The sequence below is a fragment of the Theropithecus gelada genome, chromosome 12, assembly GCF_003255815.1.
Source record: "Theropithecus gelada isolate Dixy chromosome 12, Tgel_1.0, whole genome shotgun sequence".
In the NCBI taxonomy this organism is placed as follows: Eukaryota; Metazoa; Chordata; class Mammalia; order Primates; family Cercopithecidae; genus Theropithecus; species Theropithecus gelada.
In genome coordinates this window covers 80,026,509-80,044,716 of record NC_037680.1, presented here as the reverse complement: position 1 = coordinate 80,044,716, position 18,208 = coordinate 80,026,509, and the positions used below count along the sequence as shown (strand labels likewise).

The window sequence follows — 18,208 nt, the reverse complement described above, 5'->3', positions numbered from 1 at the left end:
ACTAAAAATACAAAAAGAAAAAATTAGCCGGGCCTGGTGGCGGGCGCCTGTAGTCCCAGCTACTTGGGAGGCTGAGGCAGGAGAATGGCGTGAACCTGGGAGGCGGAGCTTGCAGTGAGCTGAGATCCTCCACTGCACTCCAGCCTGGGTGACAGAGCAAGACTCCGTCTCAAAAAAAAAAATCACTTAATTTACCATATCATTACAAATTTCTGGAGCAAACTCTAATGTTATATTGGCTTCATGATATATACATTAGCAGAATGTATGAGTTTTCACTGTGGAACCTAAATTAAAGGATGTTGAAAATGTTGGTCTAGTCCAACTAGTTTTATTCTTAGGCACTTTAACCATCTTCTGTAGTAGTGGTTCTCAAACTTCAGTGTGAGGAACTTGTTTTAAAAAAGCTGCAGGGTCACACACACTAAGATTCATTAGTTTGAGAGCATGAGTGACGGAAAGGAGTAGTTACTTAAATGACACACCAGCTTGCTTCAAGGAATAAGACATATGAATAACCAAGTGAATAAAACAAATGTTAGATGAAACAAACTTTTCTTTCAGACTAAACTTAAATAGATCAAAAAATAATGTTGAACTTGAAGAAGCCCATCAAGTGAGTTAAATGGTAGACAGACTTCCCCCATCATTACTTATTCCCACCTAGCATTTTTTCAACTACTACTTAGCAATTAGCCCAAAAAACAAATTTTCCTCTGGGATGTTTCATCATTCTAGAAATTACCTGGAAAAGATTCTAGTATTTTTTCTAATTAGTGACAATCTCTTTGGACCTAGTTTCCTTATGAAGAAATCAAAGGGCAAGGCCAGGCATGATGGCTCTCACCTGTAATCCCAGCACGTTGGAAGGCCAACGCAGGTGGATCAGTTGAGGTCAGGAGTTCGAGATGAGCCTGGACAACATGGTGAAACCCCATCTCTACTAAAAATATAAAAATTAGCTGGGTGTGACAGCGGTTGCCTATAATCCCAGCTACTCAGAAGGCTGAGACTGAAGAATCACTTGAACCAAGGTGGCATAGGTTGCAGTGAGCCAAGATTGCGCCACTGCACTCCAACCTGGGCGACAGAGGGAGACTCTGTCTGGAAAAAGAAAGAAGAGAAATCAAAGGGTGAAACTCAGGTCAGGAATTCTGAAACTTGAGTATGGATTGGAATCACCTGGAGGGCTTACTAAACTAGTTTGCTGGACCCCACCTCCAGAGTTCTTTATTCAGTTGGTCCGGCCCAATTAATGTATGTTTAACAAGTTCCCAGGTGATGCCTATGAAACGACCCTTCTGGCTCAAAAAGTCTATGATTACAATTTCTGGCAGCTGTGAAACTCCATCTAGAGAGACGCTTTGTACACAGCAGAATCTAAGATGCAAGGACATAAACACTTTGCTGCCACCAAGATTGATTAAGCACAAAAGGGTAACTACAAAATCTGTAAAAGAGTATATAGTTACTAGGTTTAAGGATGAGATTGTGTACCTCATGAAAATCTTCCACTACTTCTCCATAATTGTTTAAGCTGATGAAGGTAATTGAAATCTGTTCATTTTTACAATTTTTCAGATGAACTGGTATGATAAAAGTGCATTTTCAAGCCCTTAGAGAGTTACAATTATAATAATAGTACACACTTCACATGAACTTCTTATAAACATAAATAAGCAAACTCGTTGCTCTAAGAAGCCATATTTAAGAGCTTTAGTACAAGATTTTCAAAATTATACAAATCTAATATACCCATGTATGAGGTTGTGAAGTTATAACCCATCTTAAAACAATCTTTCTTAAATTTATCCCAGTGTTTTAAAAATTATTAGCCCCTTCTAAGTCCCATGTAATATAAGCACATCTTACCTTTAAAAACCATAACTTCTAGCAGGATAGGATGGAGTCCTACCTACTCAGGAGACTCAGGAGGATCACTTCAGCCCTGGAGTTTGAGACCAGACTGGGGCAACATAGACCTTTGTCTCTGGGAAAAAAAAAAAAAAATTTAATGAATAAAAACAATTACTTTTGTATATGATTTAATAGCCATCTCTTTTGTTGTTGTTGTTGTTGAGATGAACGTCTCACTCTGTCGCCAAGGCTGGAGTGCAGTGGTGCAATCTTGGCTCACTGTAATCTCTGCCTCCCAGGTTCAAGCAATTCTCTTGCCTCAGCCTCCCTAGTAACTAGGACTACAGGCACCCGCCACCAGGCCAGGCTAATTTTTGTATTTTTAGTAGAGATGGGATTCCACCATGTTGACCAGGCTGATCTTGAACTCCTGACCTAAGGTGATCCGCCCACCTCGGCCTCCCAAAGTGCTGAGATTACAGGTATGAGCCACCACATTCGGCTGCTCATTTCAGTCTAAAAATGGGTCAAACAAAAATCAAATTACAATATATAATCGTTATATACTGACTGACCTCCCTCATATCTTGGAAAATTCAAAATATTCACGTATTCATCAGATAAATTCAGGATGGATGCACTATGGAGAAAAGACCAGGGAAACAATACTAAAGGCAGACACTAGTTTGAGGATTATTAAATCAATCCAGCTAAGAAATGATGGTGATCTCCAGGGAGAGGAGATGCAAAGAAATGGATGGAGTAATAAATATTTAGTAGGTAAAATCAATAGGGGTTGGTGAATGATTGAATATAGAAGTTAATGAAAGAGAGGAGTCAATGTTGGTGGTAAGATTGCTGGCTTGGGCACTTGGGTAGTTGGTGGTGCAATTTACATATAAATTACATAATCTTTCACATGCCTGGAAAACCTCCAATTTACATTTATTTTCTGTATGTTTTGATCATTGTTATCAATAACACTGGCATACAGGACACTGTATTAGGCTCTGTGTTGATATTATGCTACTCTAGGTAGGTTATTTAATTAAACAAAAGCCTTCAGTAGTATAGCATGTTTTGCCCTATCAAAAGTCTTTAACAGCTGTGGAGGGAGAGGGGGCAAAATTAGAGTAATTAACATGTGTTCAATGCCTACAATGTGCCAGGCATTCATTCTGCATTTCACGTAAATTAATCTTCACAACTAAATGCAAAGTAGGTTTTATGATCCTCATCTCCAGATTCAAAAACCAAGGTTTAGAGAAACAAACTAACCAAACATACTTGGAAATCAGGGAGTTAGCAGTTACACCTGGTTTTGATTTTTTAATGTTTTTCTTTTCCATTATACCATTGTAAATCACACTTCTACTTTAACTCCGTAAATGCAGTACTTCAATAATGCACATAAACATTAATAATGTCTATTAAGCATCCATTACATAACCTCTTCTAATTTAAAAAAAAAAGGTTAATTCTGGCCAGGCACAGTGGCTCATGCCTGTAATCTCAGCACTTTGGGAGGCCGAGGCGGGAAGATCACCTGAGTTTGGAAGTTCAAGAACAGTCTGACCAACGTGGAAAAACCCTGTCTCTACTAAAAATACAAAATTAGCCGGGCATGGTGGCACATGCCTGTAATCCCAGCTAGGGAGGCTAAGGCAGGAGAATTGCTTGCACCTGGGAAGTGGAAGTTGCAGTGAGCTGAGATTGTGCCATTGCACTCCAGCCTGGGCAACAAGAGCGGAACTCTGTCTCAAAAAAAAAAAAATGTTAATTCCTTTCAATAAAGCAACTCTTTGATACTTAAAGGCATTCACTCAGCATAGGGGTTTTTTTTCTTCTCAAGGAAAAACACAACCAATTCTTGTATTCTTCATCAAATATTTTACAGAATTATGGAAGGTATAAGTTGGAGGGCATCTTAGAGATTATCTAGGACTTACCCCAATCTTTTATCAATTTGGGAACTGAAACTAAGAAATATTGATTGCCCAAGGATACCTAGTAAGTGTGAAGACCTAAACTCAAAATCAGGAGAAAGGAACAAAATACATTTTAGATACAAATATTATTTTTGAGCTGTTTCATGATATTTTTATGTAAATTCCGTTCTTATCCTTACAAGTAGCTGCCTCCTTCTGGGGTCCTCACCATCTTGTCAAAATCTTTAAAATGTGAACCCTAGATGGAACTCAGTATTCCATATTCGAAGCAAAAATGATACCAGACAACAATCCCAATACAGATTTTTTGGAACTTGACGACATAATTCTAAAGTTCATGTATAAAAATAAAAACACAAGAGTAGCCAGGACATTTCTGAAAAAGGATAATAAGGAAGAAAACATGTGGTTCTAATTAATAAAAACACATAAAGTAACCTGTAATCCCAGCACTCTGGGAGGCCGAGGCGGGCAGATCACCTGAGGTCAGGAGTTCCAGATGAGACTGGCCAACATGGCAAAACCCCGTCTCTACTAAAAATACAAAAATTAGCCAGGCATGGTGGTGGGCACTTGTAATCCCAGCTACTCGGGAGGCTGAGGCAGAAGAATCGCTTGAACCCAGGAGGCGGAGGCTGCAGCAAGCCAAGATTGCACACTGCACTCCAGTCTGGGTAACAGAGCGAGACTCTGTCTCAAAAAATAAAAAATAAAATAAAAAATAAAGTAGAATAAATGAAAATATCACTGGAGTAGAATAAAAACTAAAAACTTGGCAGGGCGTGGTGGCTCACACCTGTAATCCCAGCACTTTGGGAGGCCGAGGCGGGTGGATCATGAGACCAGGAAATCGAGACCATCCTGACTAACACGGTGAAACCCCGTGGTGGCAGGTGCCTGTCGTCCCAGCTACTCAGGAGGCTGAGGCAAGAGAACAATGTGAACCTGGGAGGCAGAGCTTGCAGTAAGCCAAGATCGTGCCACTGCACTCCAGCCTGGGCGACAGAGGGAGACTCCGTCTCAAAAACAAAAACAAAAACAAAAACAAAACCCTAAAAACTCAATCCTAGTAAATATAAGAATTAAATACGTGATCAATGTGACATTTCAAATCAAAGGGAAATAAAGAGTACTAGAACAACTAGACAACAGGAAAAAAATGTTAGCTCATGATATACAAATAAATACTGGGCCAGGCACAGTGGCTCACACCTGTAATCCCAGCATTTTGGGAGCCCAAGGCAGGTGGATCACTTGAGCTCAAGAGTCTCAGACCAGCCTGGGCAACAGAGTGAGATCCGATCTGTACAAAAAAAAAACAGAAAAATTAGCTGGGCATGGTGGCACACATCTGTAGTCACAGCTACTCAGGAGGCTGAGATGGGAGGATAGCTTAAGCCTGGGAGGCAGAGGTTGTAGTGAGCCGAGACTGTGCCACTGCACTCCAGCCTAGGCAATAGAGCCAGACCCTGTCTCAAAAAATAATAATAAATAAATTCTGACTGAGAGAAGTGGCTCACACCTGTAATCCCAACACTTTGGGAGGCTGAAGCAAGAGAATCATTAGAGTCCAAGAGTCCAAAACCAGCCTGGACAACAAAGTAAGACCCCTGTCTCTACAAAAAAAAAAAAAGAGAGAGAGAAAAGAAAAGCAGATTAGCCGGGCATGGTGATACACGCCTGTAGTCTCAGCTACTCAGGGGGCTGAGGTGGGAGGATCTCTTGAGCCCCAGAGGTTGAGGCTGCAGTGAGCCATGATCTGCACCACTGCACTCCAGCCTGGGCGACAGAGCGAGACTGAGTCTCAAAATAATAATAAATAAATGCAACATAAATTCAAGATTTAAAGTTTTAAAAACACTAATAGAGGTTGAGCACAGTGGCTCACACCTGTAATCTAAGCACTTTGGGAGGCTGAGGCAGGCGACTACTTGAAGTCAGGAGTTCAAGACCAGCCTGGCCAACATGGTAAAACCCCGTCTCTACCAAAAAATAACAAAAATTAGCCAGGCATGGTGGTGTGCATCTGTAGCCCCAGATACTCAGGAGGCTGAGGTGGGAGAATCACTTGAACCTGGGAGGTGGAGGCTGCAGTGAGTCAAGATCATGCCACTATACTCCAGGATGGGTGACAGAATGAAACCCTATCTTAAAAAATGAATACAAATACAAATACAAAAACTAGCCAGGCATGGTGGTACCTTCTTGTAAGCCCAGTTACTCAGGTGACTGAGGCATGATAATTTCTTGAACCCAGGAGGTAGAGGTTGCAGTAAGCTGAGATTTCACCACTGCATTCCAGTATGGGCACCAGAGCAAGATTCTGTCTCAAAAAAACTAAAAGAAAATAAAGGTAAATATAGGACATTGGAATGGAGAGGACCTTTCTAAATTATATTTTTTAAAAAAGGAAAATAAAAATGTTACACTTTCATATAATTTAAAATAGCACAAATAATTTTAAAAAGACTCAGGAAAATGTCTGATGTTTATGACAAAGGGTTAATGTTCTTACTATATAAAGCATACATAAGAAGCTCTTAGAAATCAACAAGACAAATACCCAACAGAGAAAATGACATAAACAGGCAAATTTACAGTGGCTCACGCCAGTAATCCCAGAACTTTGGGAGGCTGAAGTGGGCAGATCACGAGGTCAGGATTTGAGAACAGCCTGACGAACATGGTGAAACCCCATCTCTACTAAAAATACAAAAATTAGCTGGCCATGGTGGCATGTGCCTGTAATCCCGGGTGCTCAGGAGGCTGAAGCAGGAGAATCACTTGAACCTGGGAGGTTGCAGTGAGCCAAGATCTCGCTGCTGCACTCCAGGCTGGGTGACAGAGCAAGACTCCGTCTCAAATAACAAACAGACAAACAAAAGGCAAATTTACAAAATAAGAAATACAAATGGTCAATAAATGTAGCTAAAAAAGGTTTGATATCCCAATTATCAAAAAAAGCAAGTAAAATAAAAAGATAACATTTTTCACCTATCAGATTGACAAAGATTACAAAGAATGACCATTATGACAATACCAACCATACATATTCATGAATTTAATTTGATATAACCTTTCTGGAAGGCAATTTGTAAATGGATAGTGTGCACGTGTGCGTGTGTGTGTGTGTGTATAATCTGAACGGCCAAGTTGTAGGGGTTTTTTTAGTTTTACTCATCTTAATTTCTCTAAAATGAATGTAAATTATTTTTCTACAAGTCCAGCGAGTCTTTTATCTCCCCAAATTAGAAAAGATTCCTTTTTTTTTTTTTTTTTTTTTGAGATGGAGTCCCACTCCATCGCCAGGCTGGAGTGCAGTGGCGCAATCTCGGCTCACTGCAACCTCTGCCTCCCAGGTTCAAGCAATTCTCCTGCCTCAGCCTCCTAAGTAGCTGAGACTACAGGTACGTACCACCACAGCCAGCTAATTTCTTTCTTTCTTTTTTTTTTTTTTTTCTGAGACAGAGTCTTGCTCTGTCACCAGTCTGGAGTGCAGTGGCACGATCTCGGCTCACTACAACCTCCACCTCCCGAGTTCAAGCGATTCTCCTGCCTCAGCCTCCCGAGTAGCTGGGATTACAGGCGTGCCACCACGCCCAGCTAATTTTTTGTATTTTTAATAGAGGCGGGGTTTCCCCATGTTAGCCAGGATGGTCTCAATCTCCTGACCTCATGATCTGCCCATCTCGGCCTTCCAAAGTGCTGCAATTACAGGCATGAGCCACCGTGCCCAACCAGAAAGGATACTTTTATTAATGCAACCCAAGATGACTTTTTTTGTAGTGATTTTATCATCAACTTGATTTAAGTTATCTGTTAGCTATTACACAGTACTCAGGATAAATGCCTACAGAGATTTTTATTCAAAAATGATGTGATTGGCTGGGTGCGGTGGCTCATGCCTGTAATCCCAGCACTTTGGGAGGCCAATGCAAGGCAGATCCCTTGAGCTCAGGAGTTTGAGAAGCCCCGGCAACATAGTGAGACCCCGTCTCTACACAAAATAAAAAATTAGCCAGGTGTGGTGGTACATGCTTCTAGTCCCCACTACTAGGGAGGCTGAGATGGCAGGATCACTTGCATCCAGAAGTTTGAGGCTGCAGTGAGCTATGATAATGCCACTGCACTGCATTCCAACTTGCGCAACAGTGAGATCCTGTCTCTTAAAAAAAAAAAAATTACTTAAAAGAAAAAAAAAAGCCTTACTCTGCAATACAGCTGTGCAATACAGGATTCCATGCTTTATAGCTGTGTGAATTCAATTTGTTTTTGCAGGGAGGGTTTCGTTTTTTGTTTTTTTTGTTTTTTTTTTTTTGAGACAGAGTCTCACCCTGTTGCTCAGGCTGGAGCCACGATCTCGGCTTACTGTAACCTTCACTTCCCAGATTCAAGTGATTCTCGTGCCTCAGCCTGGGATTACTGGTGTGCACCACCACACCTGGCTAATTTTTGTATTTTTAGTACAGATGGGGTTTCACCATGATGGCCAGGCTGGTCTCGAACTCCTGAACTCAGGTGATCTGCCTGCCTCAGCCTCCCAAAGTACTGGGGATTACAGGCGTAAGCCACCACGCTTGGCCACAGTATTTTTGTTTTTTGAGTCAAGGTCTCACTTTGTCACCAAGGCTGGAGTACTGATCTTGGCTCAATGCAGCCTTGACCTCCCAGGCTCAAGTTTGAGATCCTCCAATCTAAGCCTCTTAAGTACCTGGAACTGCAGGTGCGCACCTGTATTTTTGCAGAAACAGACTCTCGTTATGTTGCCCAGGATTCTCAAACTCCTGAGCTCAAATGAGCCTCCTACCTTGGCCTCCCAAAGGGCCAGGATTACAGGTGTAAGCCACCACACCCGGCCTTTTCTCTTTATTATGAAAGTACAAACATACAAGTATGGAGAATGATATAATTAATACACAAATAGTCATTAATTTGTGACATGTGACAATGTCTTCTATTTTTACCTTACCTTTTCATCTTATTCTTTTTTTTTTTTTTTTTTTTGAGACGGAGTCTCGCTCTGTCGCCCAGGCTGGAGTGCAGTGGCCAGATCTCAGCTCACTGCAAGCTCCGCCTCCCGGGTTTACGCCATTCTCCTGCCTCAGCCTCCCGAGTAGCTGGGACTACAGGCGCCCGCCACCACGCCCGGCTAGTTTTTTTGTATTTTTTAGTAGAGACGGGGTTTCACCATGTTAGCCAGGATGGTCTCGATCTCCTGACCTGGTGATCCACCTGTCTCGGCCTCCCAAAGTGCTGGGATTACAGGCTTGAGCCACCGTGCCCGGCCTCATCTTATTCTTATGCTAAAGAATTTTAAAGATAATAACAGTAATCAGGACATTTAACCACTACATACTTTAGCACATATCTCTAAAAAACAAGGACATTTTGCTACATAATCACAATATCTTTTTTTTTTTTTTTTTTTTTTTTTGAGATGGAGTCTTGCTCTGTAGCCCAGGCTGGAGTGCAGTGGTACAATTTTGGCTCACTACAACCTCCACCTCCTGGGTTCAAATGATTTTCGTGCCTCAGCCTCCTGAGTAGCTGGGATTACAGGCACGCACCACCACACCCAGCTAATTTTTATATTTTTAGTAGAGATGGGGTTTTGCCACGTTGGCCAGGCTGGTCTCAAACTCCTGACCTCAGGTGATCCGCCTGCCTCCGATTCCCAGAGTGTTGGGATCACAGGCATGAGCCACCGTGCCTGGCCACAATATCATTTTTATATCCAACAAAATCAACTATAATTCCCTCATATTATCCACTACCCAAATGGAAAACATTTTTCAAGAAGAAATTACTCTTTTTGGAAAAAGATAAAAATTATTATCTCACACAGTTTCTGAGAATCAGGAATCTGGGAGCAGCCCCTCTGGGTGGTGTGGCTCCAAGTCTCTCATGAGGGTGTAGTTCAGATGTCAGCCAGGGATGCTGTCATCTGAAGGCTTGACGGGGCTGGGGAATCCTCTTCCAAGATGACTCTCCACATCTTCTTGATGGAGATCTCAGCTTCTCATTCGTGGTTTTAGTTCCTCACCACATAAACCTTCAGTAGAGCTGTTGCATCCTAGTTCTGGAGGCTGGAAGTTCAAGATCAGGGTGCTGGCAGTTTGGGTTTCTCCTAAGGCCTCTCTTCTGGCCTTACAGGCCATCTTCTTTCTGTGTCCTCACATGGCCTTTCCTCTGTGTGCACATCCCTGGTCTCTTCACATGTAAAAGATGCACAGCACAAGGTATAAGGGAAGGCCTTTCCTGGCTGCCACCCTCCAGGAACCTCCACACGTTCAGATACCTGGAAGCTCCAAAAAAATTCATTTTTTTTTTTTCCTTGAGACAGGGTCTTGCTGTGTCACCCAGGCTGGAGTGTAGTGGCTTGATCATGGCTCACTGCAACCTCCACTTCCTGGGCTCAAACTATTCTCCATCCTCAGCCTCCTGATTACAGGGATTACAGGGTGCATGCCATCATGCCTGGCTAATTTTTGTATTTTTTCTTTTGGTAGAGATGGAGTCTCACTATGTTGCCCAGGATGGTCTCGAACTCCTGACCTCAAGTGACCAGCCCACCTTGTCTTCCCAAAGTGTTGTAATTATAGGCATGAGCCACCACACCTGGCCGAAAATTACTCTTATAAAGAAGAGAGTCCAGGCACAGTGGCTCATGAGGTGGACAGATCCATTGATCTCAGGAGTTTAAGACCAGCCTGAGCAACATGGAAAAACCCTGTCTCTACAAAAAATACAAAAATTAGCCAGGCACTGGTGGCTTGGATCTGTAGTCCCACCAACTCGGGAGGCTGAGGTGGGAGGATCACTTAGGTTGGGTAAGTTGAGGCTGCAGTGAGCCATGATCCTGATGGCACCACTGCACTCCAGCCTGGCAACACAGCAAGACCTTGTCTCAAAAAAAAAAAAAAAAAAAAACCACACAAGAAACAAAAAACAAACAAACAAAGAAACAAAAACAAAAAAAGCCTGGCACGGTGGCTCACGCCTATAATCCCAGCACTTCGGGAGGCCGAGGTGGGCGGATCATGAGGTCAGGAGATGGAGACCATCTTAGCTAACATGGTGAAACCCCATCTCTACTAAAAATACAAAAAAATTAGCTGGGCGCAGTGGCACGCACCTGTAGTCTCAGCTACTTGGGAGGCTGAGGCAGGAGAATGGTGTAACCCGGGAGGCGGAGCTTGTAGTGAGCTGAGATCACACCACTGCTCTCCAGCCTGGGGGACAGAGCAAGACTCCGTCTCAAAAGAGAGAGAGAGAGAGAGAGAGAGAGAGAGCACTGTATACTTGGAACACAACCTGAAGGGATTATATTTTAATATTTTGTAATCTGTAGTGGTTTCCTTATCAGCAATGCCAAACTAAAGAGCTCCCTTCTTTGTAAACGATAGCAAGATTAAAATTTTTTAAACATTAAACCATAAGAGAGTGGACAGTATAAATTTGAAATTATGCACCATAATGTAGTTCTGTGTATAGCAGTGGGGTAAGGCTGGGTGCTGTGGCTCATGCTTGTAATCCCAGCACTTTGGGAGGTGGAGGAGGGTGGATCACTTCAGGTCAGGATTCGAGATCAGCCTAACCAACATGGTGAAACCTTGTCTCCATTGAAAATACAAAAAAAAAAAAAAAAAGAAAGAAAATTAGCTGGGCATGGTGGCTCACGCTTGTAATCCCAGCTACTCAGGAGGCTGAGGCAGGAGAATCGCTTGAACCTGGGAAGTGGAGGTTGCAGTGAGCAAAGATTGCGCCTCCACACTCCAATCTGGGTGACAGAGGAAGACTCCATCTCAAAAAAAAAAAAAAAATGGGGCAGCTAGCTGGGTGCTGTAGCTCAGGCCTGTAACCCTAACACTTTAGGAGACAGAGTGGGGAGGATCACTTGAGTCCAGGAGTTTGAGACCAGCCTGGGTAATAGAGTAAGACCCCAGTCTCTACAAAAAAAATAAAAATAAATAGCCAGGCTTGGTGGCATGTGCCTGTTCTCTCTGTTACTGGGGAGGCTGAAGTAAGATGATCACTTGAAACCAGGGAGTTGAGGCACTGCAGTGAGCCATGATCCCACCTCTGGGCGGCAGAGCAAGACCCCATCTCAAAAAAAGGAAAAAAAAAGAGAGAGGCCTGTGGATCTCATCGAAGATGGCAGCGCGATCTGTGTCCGGCATCATCAGAAAAGTCTTCATGTGGACAGTCTCAGGGGCACCACGTAGAGAATTTTGGTCTCGATCCAGAAAAGAGAAAGAGCCAGTGGTTGCTGAGACAGTAGAAGAGGTGAAAAAGGAACCTGTCCGCAGTGTCTCTACTCTCACGAAGCCGAACACACACACCACCTGAAGATCTCCAGAGTCATTTAGAATCTTACATTAAAGAAGTTTTTGGTTCATCTCTTCCTAGTAATTGGCAAGACATCTCACTGGAAGATGGTCGTCTACAGTTCAATCTCTTGGCACATTTAGCTGATGACTTGGGTCATGTAGTCCCTAACTCCAGACTCCACCAGATGTGCAGGGTTAGAGATGTTCTTGATTTTCTAGAATGTCCCTATTCAAGATAGATCTAAATTTGATTAACTCAGTGCCAGTAATCCACCCCCTAATTTGAAAATCATTTGGAGTTACTAAGCAATTTGGAAGAGAAACACATTGAAATCATTTTTTTCCCCTGAGCAAGGGGGCTGCTTATTAGACCTTTTGATACTTCACCATGTGAAATACTACCAGAACTGGTCTCTAAACCCACTTTTTCTATAGGGCAATGTGTCATCTCTTTTTTTCTCATATTATGAATGGACAAATAACAGGACTTTCTATTTTCATATTTGCTGAAACCCTTTTTTTTTTTTTTTTTTTTTTGAGACACAGTCTTGCTCTGTCGCCCAGGCTGGAGTGCAATGGCGCAACCTCAGCTTACTGCAACCTTTGCCCCCCGGATTCGTGCCATTCTCCCACCTCAGCCTCACGAGTAGCTGGGACTACAGGCACCCACCACCACACGCAGCTAATTTTATTTTTGTATTTTTAGTAGAGACGGGGTTTCACTGTATTAGCCAGGATGGTCTCGCTTTCCTGACCTCGTGATCTGCCTGCCTCGGCCTCCCAAAGTGCTGGGATTACAGGCGTGAGCCATTGCGCCCAGCCTGCTGAACCATTTTTTAAATGAAATTAGACCATTACTAATTTATGAAAAATTTTGAGAGGATACTGTCATTAACTTGGGTTTAAGACAGGAGGACATTGCAAGTTCATACCCTTCATAGGCATAAAGTAGTAGTTGCAAGAAAATATTTTTATCCTGTTAGGACTCATATCTAAGATAGTTATTATACATTGCACATATACAAATAAGTTTGTGTTAGATAGATACCTATAAAAGTGTGTTGTGTATTACTGACCGTCCTAGATTAATTTCTTTGGAATTAAAGTAGATTTGTTAAAGTGAAAAAAAAGAAAGAAAGAAAAAGAAAAAAGAATAAGGTAGAAAATGTATCTCTCAAAAATACTTTATATTTAAATTTGTATTTATTTATTTATTTTTTTTTTAGAGACAGGGTCTTGCTCTGTCTCCCAGGCTGGAGTGTAGTGGTACCATTTTAGCTCACTGCAGCCTCAAGCTCCTGGGTGATCCACCCACCTCATTCTCCTGCCCTAGCCTCCCAAGTAGCTGGGTCTACAGGCAGGAGCCACTGTGTCTAGCCTATTCATATTTTTGTTTTAAATTATGTTGAAGATTTTCTTAAACTTCAAGCTTCAAAATGTATTAACTAAGTTTTTATTACTGAAAAGTATACTAACCTTCATTTAATAATATGAATTACAGAGTTTGAAATGTAAGTTTTTCTGATTATGCATTAATTCTATTAGAACCTGTATGCTAAATATTAACTGACCTATCAAATGTATAATTTTCAAACTTTGCTAATTTTTTTAAAAACAACTTGTTTCTTGTCTGTTGCAATAATATTGCAAACAAAGAGATTATACTTTGACAAAATTGCTAACTGAATTCTATGATGCTTGGTAATAATGTCTCATTTATGTAGTACAAAGTTGATAAGAATAAGGGTATTCTTGGCCACCAATTGCTATTTTCATGAAATAGAATGCAGTAGAAGTTAACAGCAAACAAAAACTGACTCGTGATTTTATCAAAGTTATTTCATGTATCCTCTTGGAAAGAAAGGAGTAAAACAGAATAATCTTGATATTTTAAAATGGCAGGGAACACTGAATTTAACTACACTTAAAATATTTCAGTAGGATTTCGTCCTTCCTCCTCCACAGGAATTAACAATATATATTTCTCACAGATTTCTGTTAACTACTTCTATTATCTAAATGTCTACCCATATGACTAAGTGAATGATTCATATCACTGAAATATTTCATAGGGTTTTATAATGATATTTCAGGGGAAAACATCATTTTAACTTCCAGCAGAAAATTTTCTGGCAATTATGCTTAATATACAGGAAAGTAAGAGTTTCATGAGTGAAATGGTTTAAGAAAAGAGATTTTTAGAATTCTTTTGGCAGGGTATGGTAGCTCACACCTGTAATCCCAGCACTTTGGGAGGCCAAGGCGGGGGGATAGCTTGAGTCCAGGAGTTCCAGACCAGCCTGGACAACATGGTCAAACACCATCTCTACAAAAAACACAAAAACTAGCCAGGCATGCTGACTCGAGCCTATAGTTCCAGCTACTCAGGAGACTGAGGTGGGAGGATCACTTGAGCCCTGGAGGTTGAGGCTGCAGTGAGCAATGATCATGCCACTGTACTCCAGCCTAGGCGACAGAGTGAGAGACCATGTTTCAAAATATATATATATATACCTTTGCAACTTTAATAAATGTGTATATGAAATTGTTTTTTTCTTTTTTCACAAAAAGATTGGCATCTATTCATTGCCTATTTTGTAAAGAATTGTAAGACATTCTAGAGATTTAAACCACTTAAAAGAAAGATCGTGAATGAGACATTTATGTACATTTGCAAGAACTACTAGCATACAACCAAGAAGGAGAGCCCTCAGAAACCACCGAGTCACAAGTACCATGCCCTCTAAAGTCAGACATGTCCGGGGGCCAGCTATACTCCAACCAATATAGTTGCTCAGAATTCCACTGCTCAGAGGGACACTGTGCTTGGGGTTTAATGCTTTGAGGGCACTGTCTTTAAATTCTTTTTTGTTTTGGACAGAGTCTCACTCTGTTGCCCAGGCTCGTGTGCAGTGGCTGATCTCAGCTCACTGCAAGCTCTGCCTCCCAGGTTCAAGTGATTCTCCTGCCTCAGCCTCCCGAGTAGCTGGGATTACAGGCATGCACCACCACGCCCGGTTAATTTTTGTATTTTTAGTAGAGATGGGGTTTCACCATGTTGGCCAGGCTGGTCTTGAACTCCTGACCTCATGATCCACTCACCTTGGCCTCCCAAAGTGCTGGGATTACAGGTGTGAGCCACAGCACCCAGCTGGCTTTAAATTCTTAATGATTTCATTTTTGAATTTGTGTTTTGTAAGTGAAGTCCAATGGGACCATGGAGCATGCTTGGAGCCCACCTCCATGCCTCCCCCTACAGGTTCTCAGTGACTAGCTGCCTGCCCCTTGGTACCCTGACCCCCACCCAGCCTTCCTCTCTCCAACTCTGCTCACTACTACAACCACTATTGCCTTCTGCCCTGAGCAGTAATTGGATTACATTGGCAGGAGAGTGGAGAGGAGGCTCACTTTTCCCTGTGGTTGCCCTCAGCCTCCAGTGGGAATCTGGGAACAGGTTGGAGGGGTCCCACAAGCAGTCTGTTTTGGAGTATTTTCAGGAAAGGCAAGGAAACATCTACTTTGGGCTGGCAGCACCACAGCATGTTCAACAGGTGGCTGGCAGGGCTCTCTACACCACCCCAGTCAGTAAGGTGTCCCAGAGCAGGATATTTCAGTTCCTTGGGATCGCATACATCAAAGGTTGAAAAGGCAGGGCCATAAGAAGAGGAGATTTCCTCCTCTACTAGGTCTCACAAATTATATAGCCAGTAGTGATTGTGCCTCTTACAATAAAAATGAACTCAAAAACCTTTATAAACATCATAACACGGACTGTGGGACATCTTTCAAGTGTTTTATTTGAAGGCTGGGCATGGAAATACGGTAAAAGGAAGTGAAGAGGTATCCCCAGACTGCTGCTGGATTGGGGCTCAGGCCAGAAACTGCTTCTGGGTTATCTCTGTGCACATGCATGCCATCGCAGAGAAGGGTCTTGTGGTTCTGAAACATCCTATGATATCAGCTACTGATTAGATCGAGAAGAACCCAAGGAGGCTGGATCAGTGTTAGGGCTAACCAAGAGAGTTGGCCCAGAATGTACCAAACTTCCTAAGATCACCCTGTAAATCTTCTAGATATGAAAAAAGAGAAGCAGAACAGATTCACAGTTCTACTTCAGTCCCAAATTTCATCTTGGGTTTGAAGCCAGAAACATCTCTGATCACAGAGAGAACAAGATGACATTTACCTATGTGACATCACTGTGCTATAGAACTTCCCTATTGCTTGATTTGCATTTTCTAATATTATATAATTTCTATAGGGCACCATCCAGATAGAAATACACCACAGAGCTCAATTCTTGTAATTAGACCCTGTATTGGAAAATACAAAAACCTTGAAGAGACAGAGATAAAATTTATACACACATTAAGAAAGGTTGTCATGGCAACTTTGCTTGAAGATATGTATTTTTAAATCTAAGTAAATTTGGCATTCAGAACATTTGCATCTCCCTCAAAGGTTCTGTATCAAGAATATTTTTAAAAATTGTTTTCAAATTTCTTCTGAATCTACACTTCCTTGAAAGCTTAAAAATTCCTATGAATATAATAGCAGCATAGACTTAAGCACATATTTTCAGAAGGCCCTATATGAGAAAAATCCAAAGGGAAAGGGTAAAAACGTTACTTTTCTACCCCCAGAATCCCTAGGCTTCTCCCTTTAAAATGTTAAATTGTGAGCAGGCTATGCCCATATAATCTCTACAAGGTCCTTTCATGCTCTAAAAATCAATTAGCTATTAGTTGATGACCTTGCAATATATGCAACAAATTATGAAAACTGAACACACCTAGTGCTGCAGTATAATTAAGCAACAATTAATACAGACGACTACAATAAATATCACCCTGTAACTTAACCAAACCAATTCTTAGCTTTGTTTCTTCTTACTTTGAAAGTTTTCCAGTATTCCTAATCAGCATCATTGTTGAAAGTATTCCTTGATGAGATAACTAGTTTAATCATCTTGCTCATACATTGAAAATAAAGTGATGAGGCCAGCCACGGTGGCTCATGCCTGTAATCCCACTTTAGGAGGCCAAGGTGGGCGGATCACAAGGTCAAGAGATGGAGACCATCCTGGCTAACATGGTGAAACCTCATCTCTACAAAAATACAAAAATTAGCTGGGGGTGGTGGCACTCACCTGTAGTTCCAGCTACTAGGGAGGCTGAGGCAGGAGAATTGCTTGAACCCAGAAGGTGGAGCTTGCAGTGAACCAAGATCACGCCACTGCACTCCAGCCTGGCAACAAAATGAGACTCTGTTTCAAAAGAAAAGAAAAGAAAAGAAAAAAGAAAGTGTTGGGTCCATGCCTGTAATCCCAGCACTTTGGGAGGCCAAGGTGTGAGGATCACTTGAGTCCAGGAGTTTGAGACCAGCCCTGGCAACAGAGTGAGACCCCGTTTCTACAAAAAAATTAAAAAGTTAGCCAAGTGTGGAGGTGCATGCCTGTAGTCTGAACTACACAGGAAGCTGAGGTAGGAGGATTGCTTGAGCCTGGGAGGCAGAGGGTGCAGTGAGCTGAGATGGTACCACTGCACTCCAACCTGGGCAACAGAGTGAGACCCTGTCACAGAAAGAAGAGAAGGAAGGAAGGAACGGAGGGAGGGAGGGAGGGAAAATAAAGACTGGAAAAAAAGAAAAAGGAGAAAGAAAATACAGTGATGGTTTCACTCCCAGCAGTTCCGTGGGCTTCTTCCCCAATTACAGCTTATGACAGAAGCCTCCAAGTTCCTTCCTATGTTCCTCTCAGCCACTAACCTAAAATATCCTGAGCTATGTATTAGTTTGTTTTCACACTGCTGATAAAGACATATCCGAGACTGGGCAATTTACAAAAGAAAGAGGTTTAATGGACTTACAGTTCCATGTGGTTGGGGAGGCCTCACAATCATGGCAGAAGGTGAAAGGCACATCTCACATGGTGGCAGACAAGAGAAGAGAGCTTGTGAAGGGAAATTTCCATTTTTTTAAACCCATCAGATCTCATGAGACTTATTCACTGTCACAAGAACAGCATGGGAAAGACCCACTCCCATGATTCAATTAACTCCCACCACCCAGTCC

At 42.1% G+C, this 18,208-nt stretch overlaps 1 pseudogene; it reads left to right on the top strand.

Moving 5' to 3' along the window:
* Window positions 1–11,960: 11,960 nt before the first annotated feature.
* Window positions 11,961–12,442, top strand: LOC112636522 (annotated as a pseudogene).
* Window positions 12,443–18,208: the final 5,766 nt, after the last annotated feature.